Source organism: Quercus suber, unplaced genomic scaffold (assembly GCF_002906115.3).
Source record: "Quercus suber isolate HL8 unplaced genomic scaffold, Cork oak 2.0 scaffold_308, whole genome shotgun sequence".
In the NCBI taxonomy this organism is placed as follows: Eukaryota; Viridiplantae; Streptophyta; class Magnoliopsida; order Fagales; family Fagaceae; genus Quercus; species Quercus suber.
Genome location: NW_027069764.1, coordinates 77,779 through 101,809, shown reverse-complemented (window position 1 = coordinate 101,809; position 24,031 = coordinate 77,779). Strand labels below are relative to the sequence as shown.

The 24,031-nt window shown below is 33.0% G+C and overlaps 1 pseudogene; it reads left to right on the top strand.

Annotated features, from left to right (window-relative positions):
* Positions 1–1,716: 1,716 nt before the first annotated feature.
* The window catches only part of LOC112040709 (SNW/SKI-interacting protein A-like), a 30,635-nt pseudogene continuing 8,320 nt past the window's right edge, over positions 1,717–24,031 (top strand).

The following is a 24,031-nucleotide window of genomic DNA, read 5'->3' as shown; positions in this document are numbered from 1 at the left end:
AAAAAAAAAAAACACAAGAGAAAGCAAAAAATAAAAAGAAAAAAGAATATGAGCACTGGATGAAGCCTACCCAATAAAAAAAAAAAACAAAAAACAAAAAACAAAACAAAAAAAAAAAAAAAAAACAAAACAAAACCAAAGGCCCAAGAAAAATTATATTTAACTACAATTTGAAAGAGATGTAGCTTGTACCATTGATAATGAGACTGTTATGCAACAGTTTCAAAATAAGAAAATTCATAAAAATAAATTGTAAAACTTTATGTATTTACTTTTTTTTTGGTCAATATATGAAGTTTTATTTTTATTAGATTTTGTATGATTTAAATTTCTTAATAATCATTTAAAAAAAAAAAAATCCTAAACCACCACCGCCACAAACACGTTTAAAGGAGTGGAAAGGTACCTAGAGGTTCGTCAGTGGTGTGCCAATTAGTGACTCTTGAATGCTTAAATTAACAAAAGTCCTTTTGAAGATGAAAAGTTTTCTAAGGATATTTTTCATAGAGTAATGTCATACCATTCCTAATGACCTTTTCTTTTACGCTTGTCTAAAGAGTGGAGTGCTCTGCCATTCGAGGATGTCATTAGAAATTAGAATCATCACACCCTTTGGAAACGGAATTGAATGAAAATTTGATATTTAAATGACTTAATTGAATGAAAATAAAGTTAGAAAACTGAAATAAATTTATATTTTAGCCTTTGCATTACCATGTAAAAGGATAAAAAAAAGACTATTAGAAGATCATGAGGTTGATTTTTTCCAAAAGTAAATTTGGTTGTTCTTTTCCCATTGAAAGATACACAATTCTTTTATAAGATAGGGATTTCCTACACGCAAGCCTGCAAGGCTGCAACAGTTGCTACAAACAAGAATAGGTGTCAAAAAAAGAGAGACATGCAAAGGTCATGTGCAATGTACCTGATCCATCTTAAGAGAAAATAGTTAACCTAATGTTAACAGTTTCTCTCTCTCCTTCATCTAAATCTATAGATGACGGCACCCACACAAGGCCAGAACTTGTTGGGCTTTGTGGAGCCTAGTTTATTTTTTGGCCTAGCCCATTATAACCCTGTAAGTAGGATATAAAAGCCGCTTTTATAATTAGGGTTTGTTATCACTATTGTTGTTGTGTTTTTTTAGGGAGAGAGAAAAAACACTGTAGCCGCACTTTGTATTTTTTCCCTGATAATAGTGAAATTCCTGCAACTCCGTGGACGTAGGCAAATTGCCGAACCACGTAAATACTGTCTTGTGCATGTGATTATTTTTCTTTGGCGTGTGTTTTTCTCTATTTTTATTGTTTCTCACAAGTTGGAATTTTGGTTCAATTCCCAACAACTGGTATCAGAGCCTAGGGTTAGGTTTGAGTGGGAGCAATGGCAGAGGAAGCAGGAAAGGCGTCTGGAATAGAAAAGTTTGATGGCACAGACTTCGCGTATTGGAGGATGCAGATTGAAGATTATCTCTATGGGAGGAAATTGCATCTGCCTCTTTTGGGGACAAAACCTGAGGCGATGAAGGCTGATGAATGGGCTCTTCTTGACAGACAAGTACTGGGAGTTATCAGGTTAACTCTGTCTAGGTCTGTTGCACATAATGTTGTAAAGGAGAAGACCACAGCAGATTTGATGAAGGCTTTGTCTGGTATGTATGAAAAGCCGTCAGCAAACAACAAGGTGCATCTGATGAAGAAACTGTTCAATCTGAAGATGGCAGAAAACGCATCAGTAGCACAACATCTGAATGAATTTAACACTATTACAAATCAATTGTCGTCTGTAGAAATTGATTTTGATGATGAGATTTGTGCTTTGATCATCTTGGCCTCTTTGCCAAACAGTTGGGAGGCAATGAGGATGGCAGTAAGCAATTCTACAGGAAAGGAAAAACTCAAGTACAATGATATATGAGATTTAATTCTAGCTGAGGAGATTCGCAGAAGAGATGCAGGTGAAACCTCAAGATCTGGTTCTGCCCTAAACCTTGAGACAAGAGGCAGAGGTAATAACAAAAATTCAAATCGAGGCAGATCAAAATCCAGAAATACTAATCAGAACAGAAGTAAATCTAGATCAGGCCAACAAGTACAATGCTGGAATTGTGGGAAAACAGGTCACTTTAGGAACCAATGCAAAAGTCCTAAGAAGAAGAATGAAGATGATTCTGCTAATGCCGTAACAGAAGAGGTACAGGATGCATTACTTCTTGCAGTAGACAGTCCACTTGATGATTGGGTTTTGGATTCAAGAGCCTCGTTTCATACCACTCCACACCGAGAAATCATACAGAACTATGCTGCAGGTGATTTTGGTAAGGTGTATTTCGCTGATGGTTCAGCCTTGGATGTTGTAGGTATGGGAGATGTCCGGATATTGTTACCCAATGGGTCTGTTTGGTTACTGGAGAAGGTTCGACATATTCCTGACCTAAGGAGAAATCTGATTTCTGTTGGACAACTTGATGATGAAGGGCATGCAATACTATTTGTTGGTGGTACTTGGAAGGTTACAAAGGGAGCTAGAGTATTGGCTCGTGGAAAGAAGACTGGCACTCTCTATATGACCTCAAGTCTAAGAGACACAATTGTAGTTGCTGATGCAAGTACTGATACAAGCCTATGGCACCGCAGGCTTGGTCACATGAGTGAGAAAGGGATGAAGATGCTGCTGTCAAAAGGAAAACTACCAGAATTGAAGTCTATTGATTTTGACATGTGTGAAAGCTGCATCTTAGGAAAGCAGAACAAGGTGAGTTTTTTGAAAACTGGCAGGACACCGAAGGCAGAAAAATTAGAGTTAGTACACACTGATTTGTGGGGGCCTTCTCCGGTTGCATCCCTTGGAGGTTCCAGGTACTACATCACTTTCATTGATGATTCAAGCAGAAAGGTATGGGTTTATTTTCTGAAAAATAAATCTGATGTATTTGAAAATTTTAAGAAGTGGAAAGCCATGGTTGAGATAGAAACAGGTTTAAAACTAAAATGTTTGAGGTCTGATAATAGAGGAAAGTACATAGATGAAGGGTTCAGTGAGTATTGTGTTGCACAGGGAATTAGGATGGAAAAGACCATTCCTGGGACACCATAGCAGAATGGTGTGGCTGAGCGCATGAACAGAACTCTTAATGAGCGTGCTAGGAGTATGAGGTTGCATGCTAGACTACCAAAAACTTTCTGGGCTGATGCTGTTAGCACTGCAGCTTACCTGATAAACCGAGGGCCATTCGTTCCCATGGAGTTCAAACTTCCTGAGGAGGTTTGGAGCGGTAAAGAGGTAAAATTTTCCCATTTAAAAGTTTTTGGTTGTGTTTCTTATGTTCATATTGATTCTGATGCTCGTAGTAAACTTGATGCTAAGTCTAAAATATGCTTTTTCATTGGCTATGGTGATGAGAAATTTGGCTATAGGTTTTGGGATGAACAAAACAGGAAAATCATCAGAAGTAGAAATGTGATATTTAATGAACAGGTTATGTACAAGGACAGGTCAACTGTAGTCTCAGATATTGCAGAGATAGATCAAAAGAANTATTTTATATTCAACAAAATACTACATACAAAATAAGTATTTCTTAAACATTTCATATTATAAAGCATATCAACAAAGTATAACATACAAAATAATTGTTTCTTATTTTGTGCGCGATTTTTGTTAATTCATATTTATTTTTTTATTTTGTTTTTGTAGTTAAAGGGGCATGGATTTTATTTATTTTCTTGTAGGTTAATATCTAAATATTTTAGAAGAGAGACAAATATTTATATATATATATATATTAAAGGGCAAGTCTTAATTTTTTTTATACTATTTTTTTTTTTTTTTAATTTGGGGGGGGTGGGGGTGGGCAATGGCCCCCTCTGCCCCAACGTGGGTCCGTCCCTTACTATACTCCTCATTCAGAATGCAACATTCCTATACTTGGCATAATAACTAGGTAATGGGGTCCGCTAAAAGTTTTGGCGCAGCGCAAAAAATCCATGACATGAAGAATAGTATGATAAGAGAATTAGTTGATGACATACAAAGGGAGTCAAATATAGTATCAGAGGTCATTTTGGTTTGACAAGGAAACTAAATATTGCGGTATTATTTTGTTTTATAAATATATAAAACACATGTTCATAAAATTTTATATAACAATTATTTATTTATTTATATATATTATCAGTCAAAATATTTAATTTGTTATTAAGGGTCACAACCTCATGTGTTAATTTTTAAAAATAAAATTCATATGAGGTTATGACCCATTTGATTTTTTTCTTTAAATTTTTTTTTTTTGAGAGAGATATGAATTAATATTTAACTCAATATATTTGCCCATTAATTCCAGCGAGATATCTAATAAGAAAGGAATGAAAAATAATTAGACTTATCTTAATCTTTTTTTTAGAAGAATCGTCATGTTAATTTGATAAGGAAAGTTTGGTCCCAAAAAAAAAAAAAAATCTGATAATAAAGGAAAAATGTGAAGGGGAAAATCTCTTAATGGTCCGGTTTTTTGAGGGGTGGAAAAGTGGAAGGATAGAAAAGATTTTAATTTTCTCTTTTTTGTTTGGTTGGAAGTAGAAAAGTTGAGGGATGAAAAAAGTGAATTTGTATAAATTTAGGCATATACCATTGTTAAAAAATGATGCCAATTAAAACCAAAAAAGTGATAAAAAACCTAAATTTATTAAAAAATAAAAATCAAGGGAAAAAAAAAACACAAACACAAGAGAAAGCAAAAAATAAAAAGAAAAAAGAATATGAGCACTGGACGAAGCCTACCCAATAATCAAAAAAAAAAAAAAATGAAGAAGAGTCAACATCCAACAAGAAAAAAAAGAAAAAAAAAAAAAAAAAAAGTGAAGAAGAGCAATGTGGACATGGCTATGTGCAGTTGCACATGGGCTTGTAAATGAACATTTTCATCCAAAAATAATGCCCAACTTCTCCCTTCAATTTTCGTCCAAAAAAGACTTGAAGTTTCAATGACAAAAACAACACATGGTGTGGGTAGGTGGTATTAATTATTTTGTTGTTGGCTGCATGCAACGGCATCGGCCTTTGGCTTTGCTGTTTAGCTGCTTCAAGTTTTTTTTTTTTTTTTTTTTTAAGTGTCTTTGATGAATATTACTGAGTAAGAAAAAAAATTATTTTATTTAAATTTTTTTTAAAAGCTCGGTTGTTTTTTGTGTAAAATTGGTTGATTATAGTCTTGTAAACTAAGGTTACAACTCCACCCATTTTTTTTTTTTATTGGATGTGAATTTTGACAAATCCACTATTAAATTTCATTTTTTTCTTATATTCTCCATACTTGAAAATTTTCAAGAAGATTAAAGAATAATAGCTAGGTTATCAATCAAATGTTTAAATATTGAGTTTTTGTAATTTAGAATTATACATAAAAAATAAGTTTATAGATCGAATAATAAATAACATCTAATTATCATAAAATTTGACATATGTTTTAAAAATATAAAGAACATGCAATTTAATGGTTATATTTTCAAAATATGTAATCTTAGACTACAACTAAATTTGTAGCCAAACTTTGTCCTTAATCATTGGTTCCCTTAACAATATTACAAAAAAACAAAACAAAAACACAAAAAAAAAAAAAAAAAAAAACAAAACAAAACAAAAAAACAAAACAAAACAAAACCAAAGGCCCAAGAAAAATTATATTTAACTACAATTTGAAAGAGATGTAGCTCGTACCATTGATAATGAGACTGTTATGCAACAGTTTCAAAATAAGAAAATTCGTAAAAATAAATTGTAAAACTTTATGTATTTACTTTTTTTTTTGGTCAATATATGAAGTTTTATTTTTATTAGATTTTGTATGATTTAAATTTCTTAATAATCATTTAAAAAAAAAAAAAATCCTAAACCACCACCGCCACAAACACGTTTAAAGGAGTGGAAAGGTACCTAGAGGTTCGTCAGTGGTGTGCCAATGAGTGACTCTTGAATGCTTAAATTAACAAAAGTCCTTTTGAAGATGAAAAGTTTTCTAAGGATATTTTTCATAGAGTAATGTCATACCATTCCTAATGACCTTTTCTTTTACGCTTGTCTAAAGAGTGGAGTGCTCTGCCATTCGAGGATGTCATTAGAAATTAGAATCATCACACCCTTTGGAAACGGAATTGAATGAAAATTTTGAATTGAATGAAAATTTGATATTTAAATGACTTAATTGAATGAAAATAAAGTTAGAAAACTGAAATAAATTTATATTTTCGCCTTTGCATTAATGTAAAAGGATAAAAAAAAAAGACTATTAGAAGATCATGAGGTTGATTTTTTCCAAAAGTAAATTTGGTTGTTCTTTTCCCATTGAAAGATATACAATTCTTTTATAGGGTAGGGATTTCCTACACACAAGCCTGCAAGGCTGCAACAGTTGCTACAAACAAGAATAGGTGTCAAAAAAAGAGAGAGACATGCAAAGGTCATGTGCAATGTACCTGATCCATCTTAAGAGAAAATAGTTAACCTAACGTTAACAGTTCCTCTCTCTCCTTCATCTAAATCTACAGATGACGGCACCCACACAAGGCCAGAACTCTCTCTCTCTCTCTCTCTCTCTCATCCCCCTCATCCTCCTTTGTTTCTTTTAGGAACCCCAAACTAGCAAAGAACCATTGCCTTTGTGCCATGGATTGTAGGCACTTTGAAAAGAAAAATGCTATTGATAGTACGTGTCCTTCATACTTGCATTTTCTTTTCTCTCATTAGCCAATATGAAGCCATTCAGACGTACAGGACTATTAGACAGTGTGAGAACTTATAACAAAGTAAAGCGCCCAAATAAGAACATTTCTTTCCAATGGATTAAAATTATTGATCGTAGGATTGATGTTTAGGATGTTGATTTTGCTCTCTTCTGCTTATTCAACTGCTCCAATAAAATACATACAATAACAATTTTCATTTGGGGTTCTTGAAAATAAATAATTAAAAAAAAAAAAAAGGAGGAGGACTATGAGAGAGAAAGAGAGAGAGAGAAGAGAGAGAGGTCTGACCTTGTGTAGCTGCCGTTAGCTTTAGATGAGAGAGAGAGAGAAACTGTTAACGTTAGGTTAACAGTTTTCTCTTTTTTTGACACTTGTCTTTGGTTGGAGCAACTACTGCAGGCTTGTGTGCATGAAATCTCTATCCATAATATTATATATACTGCCTATACTCCCTTATATGTACTGCCTCGATTTAATTTGATTTTCCATCTTAAAAATCTACGTTCTTAGAAAATTCTGAACAAAATATCATTTAATACTAGTGTTTTCAATTTTAATATAGTGTTTCTAAATAAAAACGTTTTGAGCTTTTAATATTCCATTCCATAATTTGAACTCAAATAAAACAAAAGAAAAGGTACTATTGAATTTGTCAATTAAGAACAAGTAGCATTTAGCAAGTAAAATAAAAGAAGCAGAGTACGTAAAAATAAAAAATAAAAATAAAAACATACAAATTGAAAGATATAGATATTTAAAGTACAAGCCTTGTATTTTAGTGATATCATTTAATCTTTTTATAAGGAGAATCAGAGTTCAAACTTATAATTTTCTTACTTATTTAGACAAATCAATTAATAATAGGTGAGGACAATTTTGAAATATAACGAAATAATACACGTACAAACAATGCAAGACATACACCTCTTCTCGCGTCAAAATTTTCACACTACTAATTAAATGTTAACTTGTAATTAATGCATAAGTTTACATAATATAATGTAGGCGTAAAACCCATTTTTGTCTCTACATTTTCATTCGATTCTCACTTTGATTCCTAACTTTTTTTTCACCGCTTTTAGTCCTTATCTTAGAAAATGCATCTCGTTTTTGTCATTGCCGTTACATCAGAGACGAAAATTGCACAGGTGGCAAATGGCATAAGTTAAGAACATTAAAATAATAATAATAATTTTATTTTAGCATTAAAAATTGCCACGTCAGCGTCTAAATTAAAAAAATTAATTTATTAATTTTAACTAAATAAAAAAATTAAAAACAGAAATAAAAACCAAAAACTACATTAATTAAGATCTAAGTGTGTCTTGGACAAGAACAACAAAAACACAAACCTGGATCTAAGAACACAAAATTAAAATCGAAAAATCACAAACCTAGAATCACAAACACAAAAACAACAGATCTTCCTTGTCAACCAAACACAAAAGCAACAAACACAAACCTAGCAACTGATTTTTCTTGTCAACCAAACACAAAAACAACAAACACAACCCCAAACATTAGTAAGAATACAAACACAAACCCAGCAATCCCACCAATTCATCTTTACCCTAGAAGATAAATTGGTCTCAGCACCCACATCCCCATATTCGTCAAACAAGCTTTCTAGGATAGGGGCCAAGCTCTGAGGCACTAAATTGAGAGCGAAGTCCCCGCAAGGCTTGGGCTCATCGTCGACCCATCTCGACTTCCTCTTCCGCGGCCCGTGGCCCGATTTGCCACTGTTGTTGCCATTCTGGTTGCTGCTATCGACATCGTAGACAACAATGTTGTTATTGTTTTTAGAATCAGGCTATGGGTCCCATTGGCTGTGGTGACGACTATTTAGGTTGGTGGTTTCCTCTTCGCCGCGGGAACAATCATTGCGATGGTGCCGGTGCCACTGTGGGTGTTGTTGGTCAAGCCGTTTTCGGAAAGCAAGGGTTTGTTGGTTGGAAAAGAGGAATTATTATTGTCGTCGAGGGTATTTTGGGGAAAATCGTTGCAAGGGTTTTGATTTGGGATTAGGGTTTCAAAGTGAGGAGGTGGTGGTTGTGGTTGGTTTTGGTGGTCGTAAGAGGATTCTAGGGTTTCCGGTGGAGGAGGAAGAGGAGGGTCTAGGGTTTCGATTTGTGCTTTGTTGATGTTTGCTGTTTCTGCTGCTTCCATGATTTGTGTTTGAGCTGGCCAAGCAGATCAACGAGCAGCCTCAGGTGATTTGTGTTCTGGGTTTGTGATTTTTGGATTTTAATTTTGTGTTCTTATATCTGGGTTTGTGTTCTTGTCTAAAACACACTTAGATATCAATTAATGTAATTTTTGGTTTTTATTTTTGTTTTTAATTTTTTTATTTAGTTAAAATTAATTTTTTTAATTTAGATGCTGACATGGCATTTTTTAATGCTAAAATAAAAAATTTTATTATTATTTTATTATGCCGTTTGCCACCTGTGCAATTTTCGTCTCTGATGTAACGATAGAGAAAAAAAAGAGATGCGTTTTCCAGGATAGGAACTAGTGGTAAAAAAAAAAAAAAAAAAAAAAAGTTAGAGATCAAAGTGTGAATCGTGTGAAAATATAGGAACGAAAATGGGTTTTAGGCCTATATATATATATATATATACATTTTTTATGACTTACACATTTTTTAAGTTATGAATTTCTAAAATATGTAATGATTTCTCATTATTACATACTAATTATTTTTTAAAACCAGACTCATAATTTCATAATCATTCATTGCTAAAGATGGCCAAGTCAAAGTACAAAGTCTCTAGAGTTATGCATGAGATTACACACTAATTATTTTTTAAAAACCAGACTCATATAATCATTCATTGCTAAAGATGAACCAAGTCAAAATACAAAACCTCTCTAGTTATGCACAAGATTACATGTTAGTAATTTTTAAAAGCAAACTTATAATTTCATAATCATTTATTGCTAAAGATGGACCAAGTAGAGAGCCTCTATAGCCAGAGGCTGAAAAACCTCAATCCGAAAAACATCATAAAAATGTGCTTTGTATAACGAGCTAAAAAATAAGCAACTTTTCAGCAAAAAAATAAATAAATAAATAAAATAAGCAACTAAATTTGCCTCTCTCTATACACTGCTTACTTTTACTTTAACTTCGTTGGAATTTATATTTATATTTTTTTTCAAAGACTTGTAGTTTAATAACAATATTATCCAATTTACATTTATCCGACTTTTGTCTTTGTTTTCGGAACTTAGAAAACTGCTTTTTAAAATTTGCATTTGAAACTAGTTTCAAAACATAATTTTGACATGATTTGTGCATGGCTCCTATCTTAAAAATAAACTTTTCAAGAAGAAAATACAAAAAAAAAAAAAAAATGTTTAGGTGATATTTTCATCAATTTTATGGAAAAGTGTATTTTTTTGAGTTTGATTAAGAGTTAAGACAACACATGGTGTGGACCTCACAACTTCTCAATTTATTTACGACTTCTTCAGTTCTAATTATTATATTCCCACTTCATAAAATAATTTGTAATATATTCCTGATACTGTTATTTGTAGTCTCTTCGCTTTCCATTGGTTCCCAGTCTCCTCCCTCACTATTGTTATCCGGCAACCAAAACCGCCAACGCCGCTTACAAATCCAATCTCACAGTCCTGTTGGAATCTTTATCATCTAAAGCTTTCAAGAATTACAGCTTCTACAACGATAGCTTTAATACGCCCTCTTCCTCTACCGCGCGAGGTGATGTTTCTAATGAAGCCTGCAAAAACTGTGTCGGCAATGCGACCCAAGATATCACAACTTTGTGTTCATCTAATAGAAGTGCCATCATATGGCATGATTATTGCCTGTTACGATATGCCAATCAAACAGTTGTGATTCCAAGAATTTTTTTTTTTTTTTTTTTTTAAGAGAGTCATTAAAAAATTTAAATTAAATAAAATCTAATAGGAAAAAAAACTTGAATATATAGAGTCAAAGAAAAATACAAATATATAAAATTTTACAAGTTCTTTAAGTTTTCATATTTTAAAATCGTTATATAAAATTTCATTATCAGTTTTTATATAGTTCATTATCAGTTTTTATTATCTATTGTCAATGTGACTAGGTATGACTATTTTATTTTGTTAAGTTTGTATAACATTTATTTATTTTTATGTAGTAGTCATTTTTTTATAAAATATTTTAAACTAAAATGACAAAATGCAACCCACTAATAGTCTGATACTATATTATTTATTAACCCATTCATCCATATTTATCCATACATAAATTTATATTAAGTGTCTACTTAACCAATCAAATATTTAAACAATTGATAACTTTACTAATTTTTTTCTTCAAATATATATGTATCAACATAAATAATATACTAAATGTCTAATTGTTGTTTAGTTTTAGGTTGTACTAAACCTACACATTTGTTTGGAGAATTATTAAAAGTCTTGAGCTTTTTAACTCAATTTCAGGAGAATTCTAATTCTTCTATGTCCTTTAGTAGACATACTAGGACACGTGCCTTTTCATCTTCACGGCCAAAGACTCGTGCTGTGTGGGTGAGAAAGGAGCCTAAGACTTAATTGTCTTTTCTGTTTGTCCTCTGCTTTAATTCTTTCTATCTAAAGTAGGATTCTCTTTGCTTGATTTCTTATTTGCTTTTGAAATCATGTTTTCATGCATTTGCACCCTTTTATCATACCTTCATGCATATGCATCTTTCTTTCTTCACGGCCAAAGACTCGTGCTGTGTGGGTGAGAAAGGAGCCTAAGACTTAATTGTCTTTTCTGTTTGTCCTCTGCTTTAATTCTTTCTATCTAAAGTAGGATTCTCTTTGCTTGATTTCTTATTTGCTTTTGAAATCATGTTTTCATGCATTTGCACCCTTTTATCATACCTTCATGCATATGCATCTTTCTTTCATGCTCTCATATTGTTTGTCTGTTTTTGTTTGGTTGTTTAGTTTTTATTTTGTTTTGTTTTCAAAATAAAAATAAAATAAAATAAGGAAAAATCAGAAAATACAAAAACAGTGTATTTTGTGTACTTTGGTACTTGTGTACCTTGGATGACTATTGAAATAAAGTTTCTAAATTTTGTATCTTTTGTAGCTTAGATGAGCATCTCTATGCATAACTAAGCAAGTGAGCTTTGTGGCTCTTGTTTGTAATGAGTAAGATTAAGTTATCTCTTAAACTTAACACTTATATTACTCTTTTTGACCGGTAGGACTAGAAAATCCTAAGAGAAAGGCATAAATAATCACCTCACCACTGTTGCTCGCCAATCATAAATGACACATGTATGCTTCGGCATAGCAAAAGTACAGTGTCATAGACACCTGTATACTTCGGCATAGCAAAAGTGCAATGTTAAAGACATTCGTATGCTTTAGCATAGCAAAGTGCGATGTCAAATGCTTAACATCTTGGGTATTTCTTTTCTCTCTTTTATATGCTTATGCATGATATGCTAAAAATAAAAGAAAATATGAAAAGAAAAATAAAAAGCAAAAAGGTAAAAAATACTTTAAATATGGTTGCAAGCGTGTATTCTAGGAGATGTGGGAGTTATAAGATGTACCTCGAAGGTGATAGTTCCCATCAAACAGTTATGATTGTGTGTGAGTTAAAGTTATTTTCTCATATCTCAGATCGTCATAACATGTATACACATATGCAATCTTGCGATGTTTTTCACACACAACACGCAATATTCTTTGCTACTCTTGATACATATGCAGGTACAATATGATTTGGTCATCACAAAGGTTTTACATGTGCTATTGTATACTCACTAAACTGTCTTGACTTGGAAGATTAGTAGCATTGAGAGGAGGCGTTCTTCCTCTTTAGTCTTTACCCCTATGGACTCAAACTTGACTTGACATTTATTTTCGATTAACTCATACTATCACTTAATCTTTTATTTCTCTTGTAAAAGCCATTGTTATTACTGCCATTGCTATTACTGTGATTGTTATAGAAAAAAAAATAGAGATTACTTGGTCATTTTTTCATTAAAAAAAGGTCACTGTATTCTGTTTCTTTGTTGTTATTATATCTGCCTGCCGTAAATCATTTGTAACAGTTCTGCCTGCCGCAAGAATATTCCCGGCAGACGAGACCTAGTTTACGTACAAGCCGAACCAAAGTGAGTTATAGTTGGGTCGGTCTCAGCTCTCCTACTCTGAACACTTGGGCCGATCATCGCAGAAGGCAACCCAGCTCAATTCGCAACAAAAAAAGGCCCCTATATTTTGTAATGACAATCTTTCCTTTTCAATGCACGGCTCCCAGTATGTGACTAAACAATCGATGCAGGGATCCAAGTACTTGACTAACCATCAACTTGAGAAAGATGTTGGCTGCAAAGTTTTTTAGTTTATCAATATGATGAATATCATGAAACTCCTTGGTTACAAAGCCCTACAGCGTAAAACGCTGCAGCTTCTTCAAGAGAAAGATGAACTAGGGCAAATTTGTCTCCGGTCACAATTTGCTTAAACAAAACCTTTGCATCAAGTTTTCATCAACTGAGATAGCCCTTAAAATAATCTTTAGATATGTTTAGGGTTGTGAGAAAAGAAAGCCTAAATATATTTACACAGATATGTGTAAAATCAGATCTAAAAAAGTGATTTTCATAAATCTTGATGGATAGGTTATCTATCGAGCAGCTGTCGAGCATTGGGCTAAACATGCTTTTTAAAATACAACACTTTTCTACTTGATTCTTAGACAGATTTGCATGACTTTAACACTTGGACTTGAACTCTTGTTCATTGAAGTATTAAACACATCCTAAATCTATCCAAGTATAAGTAAAATGCGTTTTGTCAAAGTATAAGCCAATTCTAAATGACATATGTTCTTAACATGATTTACATATGTCCTAATAATAATGATAAGAAGAATGAGTAATTAATATAATATAATTGAGCACATACCTATTAGACTTATGCCTTTTGGGTTAAAATATGTCTCTATATGTTATATTAATTATTTAAGAAAATTTTTAAGCTATTTATCTCCCCCAACAAGGAGAATCTTCACAATATAGATCATAAAAGACCTTGTGGCTACCAAATTTATATCATGTTGTCCTAATTCAAGGGAGATACATGAATGGAAAGCCCACTCATATAGATTTGTTTACACAAAATTGGAAAATATAATTTCAAATGTTCATGAAAATAGTTGTACATTTGCAAGGCTTTTGCACCCACATACATAATTATGTGAAGTCAGATGTGCTTGAATTTTTTTATTTTTTTATTTTTTATTATTTATTTATTTATTTTTTTTGATGGGAGATGTGCTTGAATTTGGACATGCAAAGTGTGTGAGTGAGGTGCTTTTACGCAGTACTGAAGATCAACTTGCATTGGTGTGAGTTGGTCATACTTCTTTACACTCTATAGTTACAAGATGTCATATATATATATATATATATCACACACAACTATGGGTAGTTATACTACAAAAATGAACAGTTGGAGAAGGTTTCACTTCCAAGTTCCAACTCCTTCCTTCTCATCGTAATCTTTCTCCTCTTCTCAGTCATTTTTCAGAACTTTCGGTATAAGATCTTTATGCTGTGACTAAACTATTTTTGAATTGGACTAAACATGGAAGATGAAAACTGCTCCACCTGATTATTTTCCTCAAATAAATCTCAAGCCAAGTCAATAACAATTTTCCTCACTTCTTTAATAAATAAAATCTATTTAAATACAAGATATTTGATAGAAAAACAAATATTTTTTTAATATCACTAGATCTATTCTATTAAATAAATCCTTACTTGTAATCAAATTTATAATATTGTTATATTGTACTTCATTGAAATGTGCAAGTCTTGTTTCTCAAAAAAAAAAAAAAAAAAAAAAAGAAAAAAAAAATGTGCAAGTCTCTTCTCTCTCTAAAATCTATTTACAAATTCAAATTTTTTTTTTTTTTTAAACATTGACTTTGAAAATCATCAAGAAAAATTACCATAGCTAGCAACTAACACCGATCAAATTAGATATCAAACAAATGAGATGTGAACACTTTTATTTTAGGATGTATAAAGCTTGAGAACATAATAAGTGCAGAATAAAAACCTGTTAGGTCTTTTCTCCTTTTCATTTGATGTTTAAATTTTTGTTCGTTTTGTTTTTGAACTCACATGTGGACATTGTAGCAGAGATAAATTCGTATTTTCTAATGTAATTTATTGTAGTATCAACTATCAACCTACAACAAGCTTTTTAATAGTGTTTTTTTTTTTTTTTAAATAATTTTCTTGCTGACAAATAAGTTGATACCGATGAGCCATGACTTCCGGTCCATGGACTACGTTGATTACAATAAATTAATAAATAAATAAATAAATAAAGAGGAAGGTATAATTTCAACTGGTTATTGCCTAAAATGTTTATGCACTGAAGAAAAAAGTCTTTAATTAAACATTTATTTTTTAATTACTTTAAAAACTATAATTCTGTTGTGCTTTTGTGCTTCACATTTTCTTATTGATACTTATTTTCTTATTCTTTCAATATGATTTTTCAAATTCATACTTTATATTTTACAATGATAATGAATTAAGTGGGAGTTTTAAGCATTGAGTATGACATTATCACAATACTTTCACAACAAATTCTAAGTGACAAGTTATTACAGGTTTTTAATTTTAATTTGTTAAGTTCTAAAGATTTAGGATTTTATGTATTTAGAACTCTAATTTGTATTGTTGGCAAACCATATCAAAAAAAGTTGTTTAGTCTTATTTAGGCTTGCTCAAGTTGGGTCTTCATGTAAAGTTGAATCGAATGGCTGCAAATGCATTGTGCATTTGGCCTGGCTTATCGATCGAAGGAAAGACTCGATCGATCGAATCTCGGCAGAATGTTTTTCTTAGAATATTCCACTCAGCCCTAACTCATTAAACGTTTTGGGTTTTTTTTTTACCCTAGGTATATAAAGAAAAACCCTAAGCCACTTTTTGAGAGCTTTTTAGAGAGAGAGAAGAGAGTGCCTCTTTTGTATCTAAGGTTTTGTACCCAAACCTCTCTAAGCCTTGTTCTCATATTTCGGTTTATTGAATCTCTTGTGAGATCTAGAGGAGCTTTCCTTCACATAAACTTAGTTTTCAAGGTAGAGATATTATCTACATCTTGATGATCAACAAGGTTGCTGTATTGAGCTTAAAGAAAAACAAGGGGGAGTGCTGTATCTTGATTGAGAATCAAGAAAGAAGGAGTCGTGATTCGAGTTGCAGTGTGTCGTGTCAGTAAGTTCTACTGTAGGTAGCATTAGAAGTCAAGCGGGGAGCTTGTAAGTCCTTTTGTATGAACTTCGATTCTTTTGCATAGTGATTCAGGTTTACTTGAAGATAGCTAGGTCAAATCCTCCCAGGTTTTTACCTGTGGTTTCCTTGGTCATCATATCATTGTGTCTTTTATATTTCCGCTGCTTTACACTTTTGATATGATTTTGTTTGTGATAACCTAGAATTGCTTAAATTTACTAAGTTAATCATTGTGCTAATTAACTAGGTTAATCTGGTTGTTTTAAGGGGCTAAAACCGTTCAAGTGATATCAGAGCAGGTAGCTCTTTTGTTAGAAATTTTTTGATCTCTGAGCTGATCCTTGACCCCTGTTGTCCTTGAGCATGGACACTCTCTTATTGTTCCTCCTCACTTTGATAGGAATAACTATACTTATTGGAAAGTAATGATGAAAGAATTCCTAAAATCTATTGATGAGAGGGTTTGGAATTCCGTTGAATACGGATGGCAGAAGCCCACTACTCCTGTGAGTGAGTGGCAAACTTCTGAAAAGAAGCAGTAGGTTTCAATAGCAAAGCTATGAATGCATCTTCAATGTTGTTTCTATGGAGGAATTTAAGAGAATCTCTAATGTTAAGGTTGCTCACACAGCTTGAAAAATCCTCCAAACTGTGCATGAAGGCACAAAAGCAGTTAAGATTAATAAAATGCAGCAATTGACTTCTAGATCTGAAAGCATTAGAATGTCTGATGATGAATCTTTTGATGAATTCTATGCTAAATTAAATGATATTGTTAATTTTTCCTTTAATTTGGGTGAAATCTATGATCAACCTAAAATTGTTAGAAAGATTCTTAGATCTTTAACTGAAAACTTTAGACCTAAAGTGACTGCCATTACTGAGAACAAGGATGCGGACATCATCCCTATTGATGAGCTTGTAGGATCTCTTCAGTCCTATGAGTCTGACCTACCAAAAGTGAACAAATCCAAATCAATAGCTCTTAAGTAGTTGATGATGTTGATGTTGGTGGATTTGATGATAAGCTCTCTGCTACAGAGATTGCGTACCTTGCCAAGAACTTTAGAAACTTTCTTAGGAATAACAATAGAAAGGGAAGAGGTACAAACACTGTTGAACCTAGAAACTTTAGGAAGAATGATCCCACTAAGGTTAATAATTTTGGAAAACCCAGAGAAAAAGTTGGTCAATCTTCAAACAATCCTTTGGGTGCTCAGTGTTTTGGCTGTCAAGGGTATGGTCATGTGAAATCTGAATGTCCTACATTCTTAAGATCTAAGGGTAAAGCTATGGCTGTAACCTTATGATAATGAGGTTTCTGATGATGAGTCTGATTGACGAGGATGGAAACTTCATTCTTTCACTGCTACTGCAGTAGTAAATGAAAGCATATCTGTTGAAAGAACCCTTCTGATGGGGAACTCTCTGAGGATGCAGATCTTCAAGAGGCCTACAATAAATTTGCAAAATTACTACAAAAGATGCTATAATGTTAAACTTGGCCTGAAGAAAATTGAATCTCTTGAGCTTGAAAAGAAGAATTTGTTGTTAACTTGTTTGATGCTAATGATCTTTTGAACAATGTTAAATCTGAGAACATGCTCTTGCTTGATAAAGTTAAAACTTTGGAACATGATTTATCTGTTGCTAGATCTGCTAGTTCTAAACTAAATCACATGTTGAATGTTCAAAAGTATCCTTCTGATAAATCTGGTTTAGGATATGTTGAAAGCATCTTTGATTTTGCACCAATTCCACAAACTTTGTTCCTCCATCTTCTTCTGAACCTTCTGCAGTGAGGTTGTGAGTGAAACTGTTAAGTCCTCTGTGAGTGAGGTTGTTAAACCCATAGAAGTTTCACCACCTAGGAAGATTAGGGTTGATCTAGGAGAGTCTAAACCTAAGGATCTACCCATCTAAGGACAAGATACATGGTAAACCTGCTTGGGTTTGTCACTATTGTGAAAAATCTGGACACATTCGTCCTAAATGTTACAAGTTTCAAGCTGCTAAGAGAGCAAACAAACCAAAGGTGCCTGTGCCTCAAGCACAAGATCCTATGACACTCATTGGTAATTGGTAAAGGCGTTGAACCTTTATTCCAATCCTGGAGTTGGAAATCAGTCAAATGTGAATAAGAACTCCAATGCTCGTGGTGCATCTAAAAGGTTTTGGATGCAAAAGACTCGATCTAATTGAGTCTTTCTGACATGGTCCTTGTGGTTTATTGCTCATTCCTTTGTGACCATTGTTATTTGTTTTTTTTTTTTTGTGTTTTTCTTTGTTCTAGGACTTGCATTGCATTACATTCATGCATTTCATTCTAGGATTTATTGGGTTTCTCTTTTAATAAATAAAAAAAATATAAAAAATAAAAAAGGAGAAAAGCAAAATATGTAAGCACTATGTTTCTTGGTTTTTGAAAACAAGGTTGGTCAATTTAGTTACACATAACATGTCTTATGTACCTTGTTTAGCTTTGATGAGCTTATTTATTGCACTTGACTAGTTGAAACTTTGTAGTGCATGTTGTGTGGGAAAGATGTTTATGGTTTTTGATCACTTTGTCTTGATCTTGAAATCACATGTTATTTGACTGTCAGACTTGATCCTTTTGAGAAATGCATAAATAACCATCTCACCACTGTTCACTAGCCAATCATGAACACCTTAGTGCATATCATAAGATTCTGTGCTCGAGAAAGTGTAGCACATACACAAAAAGAACATAAGGTGATACCTCAGCTTAATTGCTTAATGCTTAAAATTGGTGTGTACTATTAGGCTTGATGCATCTCACATAATTAAAATTGGTGTGTATTATTAGGTTTGATGCATCTCACATAATAATGAGGCAAAAATACAAGAAACTTATATGATTGCAAGCTTTTGTTCTAGGAGATGTGGGAGTTATAGGATATAACTTTTTAGATGACAGTCTCTTTTAAATTCTGTGTGATGAATTTTGTAGATTTTGTAATTGATTTCTATTCATATATCACCTCACATGTATCTCAAGTTTGTGCTAGTTTGCACACACTACACAAGTTACTCTTTGCTAAACACTGTACATGTTATTGTGTGTGTTTTTGGTCTGCCAACCAAATTTGAAAAATACCTTGAGTATTATGCAAAACATTTTTTTTTGCTTGTGAATTTAAAGGAAGAACCGGCTGAAACTTTACCTTGGAGAATCTGGGATTATAAATTTGGGTTTTGAAAAAGTTTCCATTTCATCTCATACTCATGCATTGTGTTTCATTGTTTTAATGCTTTGAGGAGTTATTTTCAAAAATTGGTTTGAGTTTTTCAAAACTGAAATTTTTCTCAAAATACTGTGATCCACTACCTATTTCGATCGATCGAAAATATTTAAAATCCTTTTAAAACTTTCGAACTGATTCGATCAATCGAATGTAATTTTCAATCAATCAAAAGTCGTGAATCAGGTTTTTTAAACAGTACTCTTTGATTGATTCCACTCCTTTTTCAAAAGACTTTTTCAAACTTTCTTTTCTCTCTCCAACTAGGCAAGGATCTACAGCGATTTTTTGTCATTTTCCTCCAAAATTTTGCAAGAATTCTCTTTCCTCAAGCCGGTAAGTCTCTTTTGCCCCTCATTTTTGAGTTTATTTGCATTTTTCATGCATTTTATCTCATAATTTCGGACCTCTTTCTTTTTGGATTTTTGATNTTGATTTATATTCTATGAGTTATTCATTTGATATATGTCTTTATTGTGTGTTGTATGAATCATACAAGAATGTTATACCTGTTTATATATTATTCTCTGTCATAATGCGTTTATGCGTTTGTTGAGTATTTAAGAAATAAACAGGATGATTCAATTAAGCTACCGTCTACACTTGCAACTGATGGATAGTAATTATGACTGAATTTTGGTTTATGAACATTATTTTTGTAAAGGGCTTTTTAAATTGTAAACTTTGGGCTTAGTATTTGTGTTTTGTCACGGATTGCCAAAGGAGGAGTTTGTTAGGTTCTAAAGATTTAGGATTTTATGTATTTAGAACTCTAATTTGTATTGTTGGCAAACCATGATCAAAACAGGTTGTTTAGTCTTATTTAGGCTTGCTCCAAGTTGGGTCTTTCATGTAAAGTTGGAATCGAGTGGCTGCAGATGCATTAGTGCATTTTGGCCTGGCTCGATCGATCGAAGGAAAGACTCGATCGATCGAATCTCGGGCAGAATGTTTTTCTGCAGAATATTCCAACTCAGCCCTAACTCATTAAACGTTTTGGGTTTTTTGTTTTTACCCTAGGTATATAAGGAAAAACCCTAAGCCACGTTTTTGAGAGCTTTTTAGAGAGAGAGAAGAGAGTGCCTCTTTTGTATCTAAGGTTTTGTACCCAAACCTCTCTAAGCCTTTGTTGCTCATATTTGCAGTTTATTTGAATCTCTTGTGAGATCTAGAGGAGCTTTCCTTCACATAAACTTAGGGTTTTCAAGGTAGAGATATTATCTACATCTTGATGATCAACAAGGTTGCTGCTATTGGAGCTTAAAGAAAAACAAGTGGGAGTGCTTGTATCTTGATTGAGAATCCAAGAAAGAAGGAGTTCGTGGATTCGGAGTTTGCATGTGATCGTGTCAGTAAGTTCTACTGGTAGGTAGCATTAGGAAGTCAAGCGGGGAGCTTGTAAGTCATTTTGTATGAACTTCGATTCTTTCGCATAGTGGATTCAGGTTTACCTTGAGGATAGCTAGGTCAAATCCTCCCTAGGTTTTTACCGTGTGGTTTCCTGGGTCATCATATCATTGTGTCTTTTATATTTCCGCTGCTTTACACTTTTGATATGATTTTTTGTTTGTGATAACCTAGAATTGCTTAAATTGACTAAGTTAATCATTTGACTAATTAACTAGGTTAATCTGGTTGTTTTAAGGGGTCTAAAACTGTTCATAATCCATCACTGAAATTACTTTCTCGCCCACTAGTATTAGCCCGAAACAACCTGCCACCTAAGATTTTTTGTGATAGTGCTGTGAAAATATTGTGGATGTAGCATTTTTCTTAGGGTATTTGGTTTATGTCTACTACATGTGTGGTACTCAAAAATTAAACATGTACAATGTAAAAAGATAATAATAGAGATCCACATATGATGTGAGACTTAGTGCATGCCCACACAAAAGATACTCAAAATTTAATTAGATCTCAAATTATAGTCTAATTTTATGCCATGTGCCATCCAATTTTTTTTAGTTTTGGTGCAGCTATTTACTACAGTACAAAAATTGAGAGGTCTAATTTTATTTTTTTGTGTTGAATGAGTTATTAAGTGAGAAAACCATCTTCTTCTAAAAAAAGTCAAAATTAATAAATTTTTTAAAATATCATCGTCAATGATTTTATTATTATTATTATTATTATACAAATAGTGGTTGGACAAACTAAAATTGAGAATTTCATGGATTACAATATAAACAATTTTTTTTTTTTTTTTTTTTACACTTGTTTCAAATAAACTTATATTTATTTTATCAGTATCTATTTTATATTTTCAAATATAAAAATATTATATATTTTACATAAACTTGATAAAATTTTAATATGCGTTTAGTAATGCTTGTTTGTAAATGTATCACATGCATATGCATTGGGGTTATAGTACTATCTAATGTTAGGAGAGCAAATCACTATTTTAAAACTTTAGAGGGCATCAAAATTACCCCAAACTTTAAAGATGCATTTTGTAAAATACTCATAAAAAAATAAAAAAAATAAAACTCAAATCTAACTGCTAAAGTTGTGATCAATGCAACAAATTGAGGGTGCAAATTGGACTCCAAATTAAAATTTGGCCTAAAAACTTCAACCAAAAAAAAAAAAAAAAATTTGTAATCTACCCTTTTGTTTTTTTTTGGCTGAAGAAAAAGGGGGCAGGGGTGACCACTGTGATTCACCACCTTGGGCGTGACCATAAGGGCACCCCCTCACTAGAAAATGTTGGATTGAGCCATAATTACTATGATCGGGAATGATCACAAATATCACCCTAGGCCCGCGAGAAAGCTAGAGGCCTAGATTAGTTTTAGGCAGAATCCCACAGTTCGCTCATTGGGAATCAAACATGGAACCTAGTGCTCTTGCATTCACACCAAGACCACTAGGCCATCTCTCTCGGTGGTGTAATCTACCTCATTCTTGTGGCTATTGCCCCTAACCCTTTTATGTACAAATCCATGGGTGTTACCAATATCAACTTGCTGGACATATTCCATAAAGTAAAATAAAAAATTGTTCGATATATGCGTGTGTTGAAATTATTGTGTTTTCCTTTGTTTTTTTTGTTTTCGAAATGAAAATATCTTTGACATTTTGGTGGTTTGCTATGTTGGGATCCAGATTCAAAATTTTGGTACATTCATATTCTTGTGTTATCACTTACCATCCCACCTAAACAATTTGTTTATGTTTTTTAAAAAAATATATATATATAATAATAATAATATTTAAAGTTAACTTGGCAACATGTTAGAAGAATATTGGACATATTAATATAAAATATAATGGCAATAATTTTTTTTGATAAATCAATAATTATATCTATGGGCTTGTAATTCTTGGGCCCATATTGCTAGGTAACAAATAGGATTGTAAATAAAATAGTAGTATATAATGCCAAAGCCGAATGGGGCCTACTCCAATTTATGGGCCCCAATAGAAGTCAATTATATATATATATATATATGAAAGAGATCAAGACTTAGATTTACTTTCAAATGTCTTCTTCTTCACTCTTACTCGCACTCGCACTCGCACTCTTTTATAGACATGTGAAACTCTCTTAGGTATGGACAGTTTCTTTGATTAATTGATTTTGAGTTTGGATAGCATAATACAATGGTATTAAGTAACTGAGAGAGAGAGAGAGAGAGAGAGAGAGAGAGAGAGATTCATTGAAGATAGATTGAAATTATTTTCATTGTATTTATTTAGGTTAATTGATTATCAATTTAATTGTGATGATTCACAGAAAATCAGTAAGCTGAATGCTTTGGACTTCGATGATCTAGAAGGCCTGAAAAGGAAAACAAACGATCAAAAGAGACCAGGGCTCACCGGCCAAAAACCCTCCGATGCCAAAGTTAGTTTCTCTCTTAAATTCTAGAGTTCCTACACAACATCTTTTCTACCCATTCTTCTTCTTTACTGGTATTATGTTGGATAGCCAGTGCGGGTGTTGAATAGGGTTGATGAATCCTGCGGCCAACAACTTATGTACTTCTTTAACTATTTGCCCTTCTATTTCCTGTGGAATATCCTAGCAAGCTGGGCTACTGGCTTGGCCTCTAGGTCCACATTTAACGTATGTGCAACTAGCTCAAGGTCTAATCCTGGCATTTCACTGTAGTCCCATGCGAAGACATCTTTAAATTCTTTCAACAACAGTACCAATTTTTATTTTTCTTTTTCTGTTAGACTTGCACTAATTGAGATGGGCCTTGGTCCTTACGAAACTGACCCTAGGTCAACTTCCTTCATTTCTTCTTCTGCCGCAACCTGTACCTCTTTTTCTACCACAACTTCTTCACTTTTCTCTTTATTATCTTCTTCCTCTAAACTTTCTTGAACCCTGCAACAGGCCAAACTCTCGTGCTGCCATTCCTAGGTGGGGCCTGTCTGTGTTTCAATCGCAGGCCTTGCTTGGCTTCATAATTTGTACACTAGCCTGCTGTCAGGACCTCGGACCCTGACACAGTGTGGTGTATCATCCAATTCTACGGTGGTTGCTTCTTTCCTTTTCTTTTTTTGTCCTAGCAACTCCCTTAGATCAGGTTCCGAATCACTTTAGATGTCTTCCCACTTAGGTACAAAGGTACCTTGTGGTTTTGATATCCAGCTTTTCCCAGATGGAGACCATTGGTCGTAGAACATGGTTTCCACTAGATGAGCCTTTATCTACTCAAATGGCGAGGGATTTGCTGCTATACGTATCATTCTGCCATTCAACCTTCCTTTCATACACTGGTGG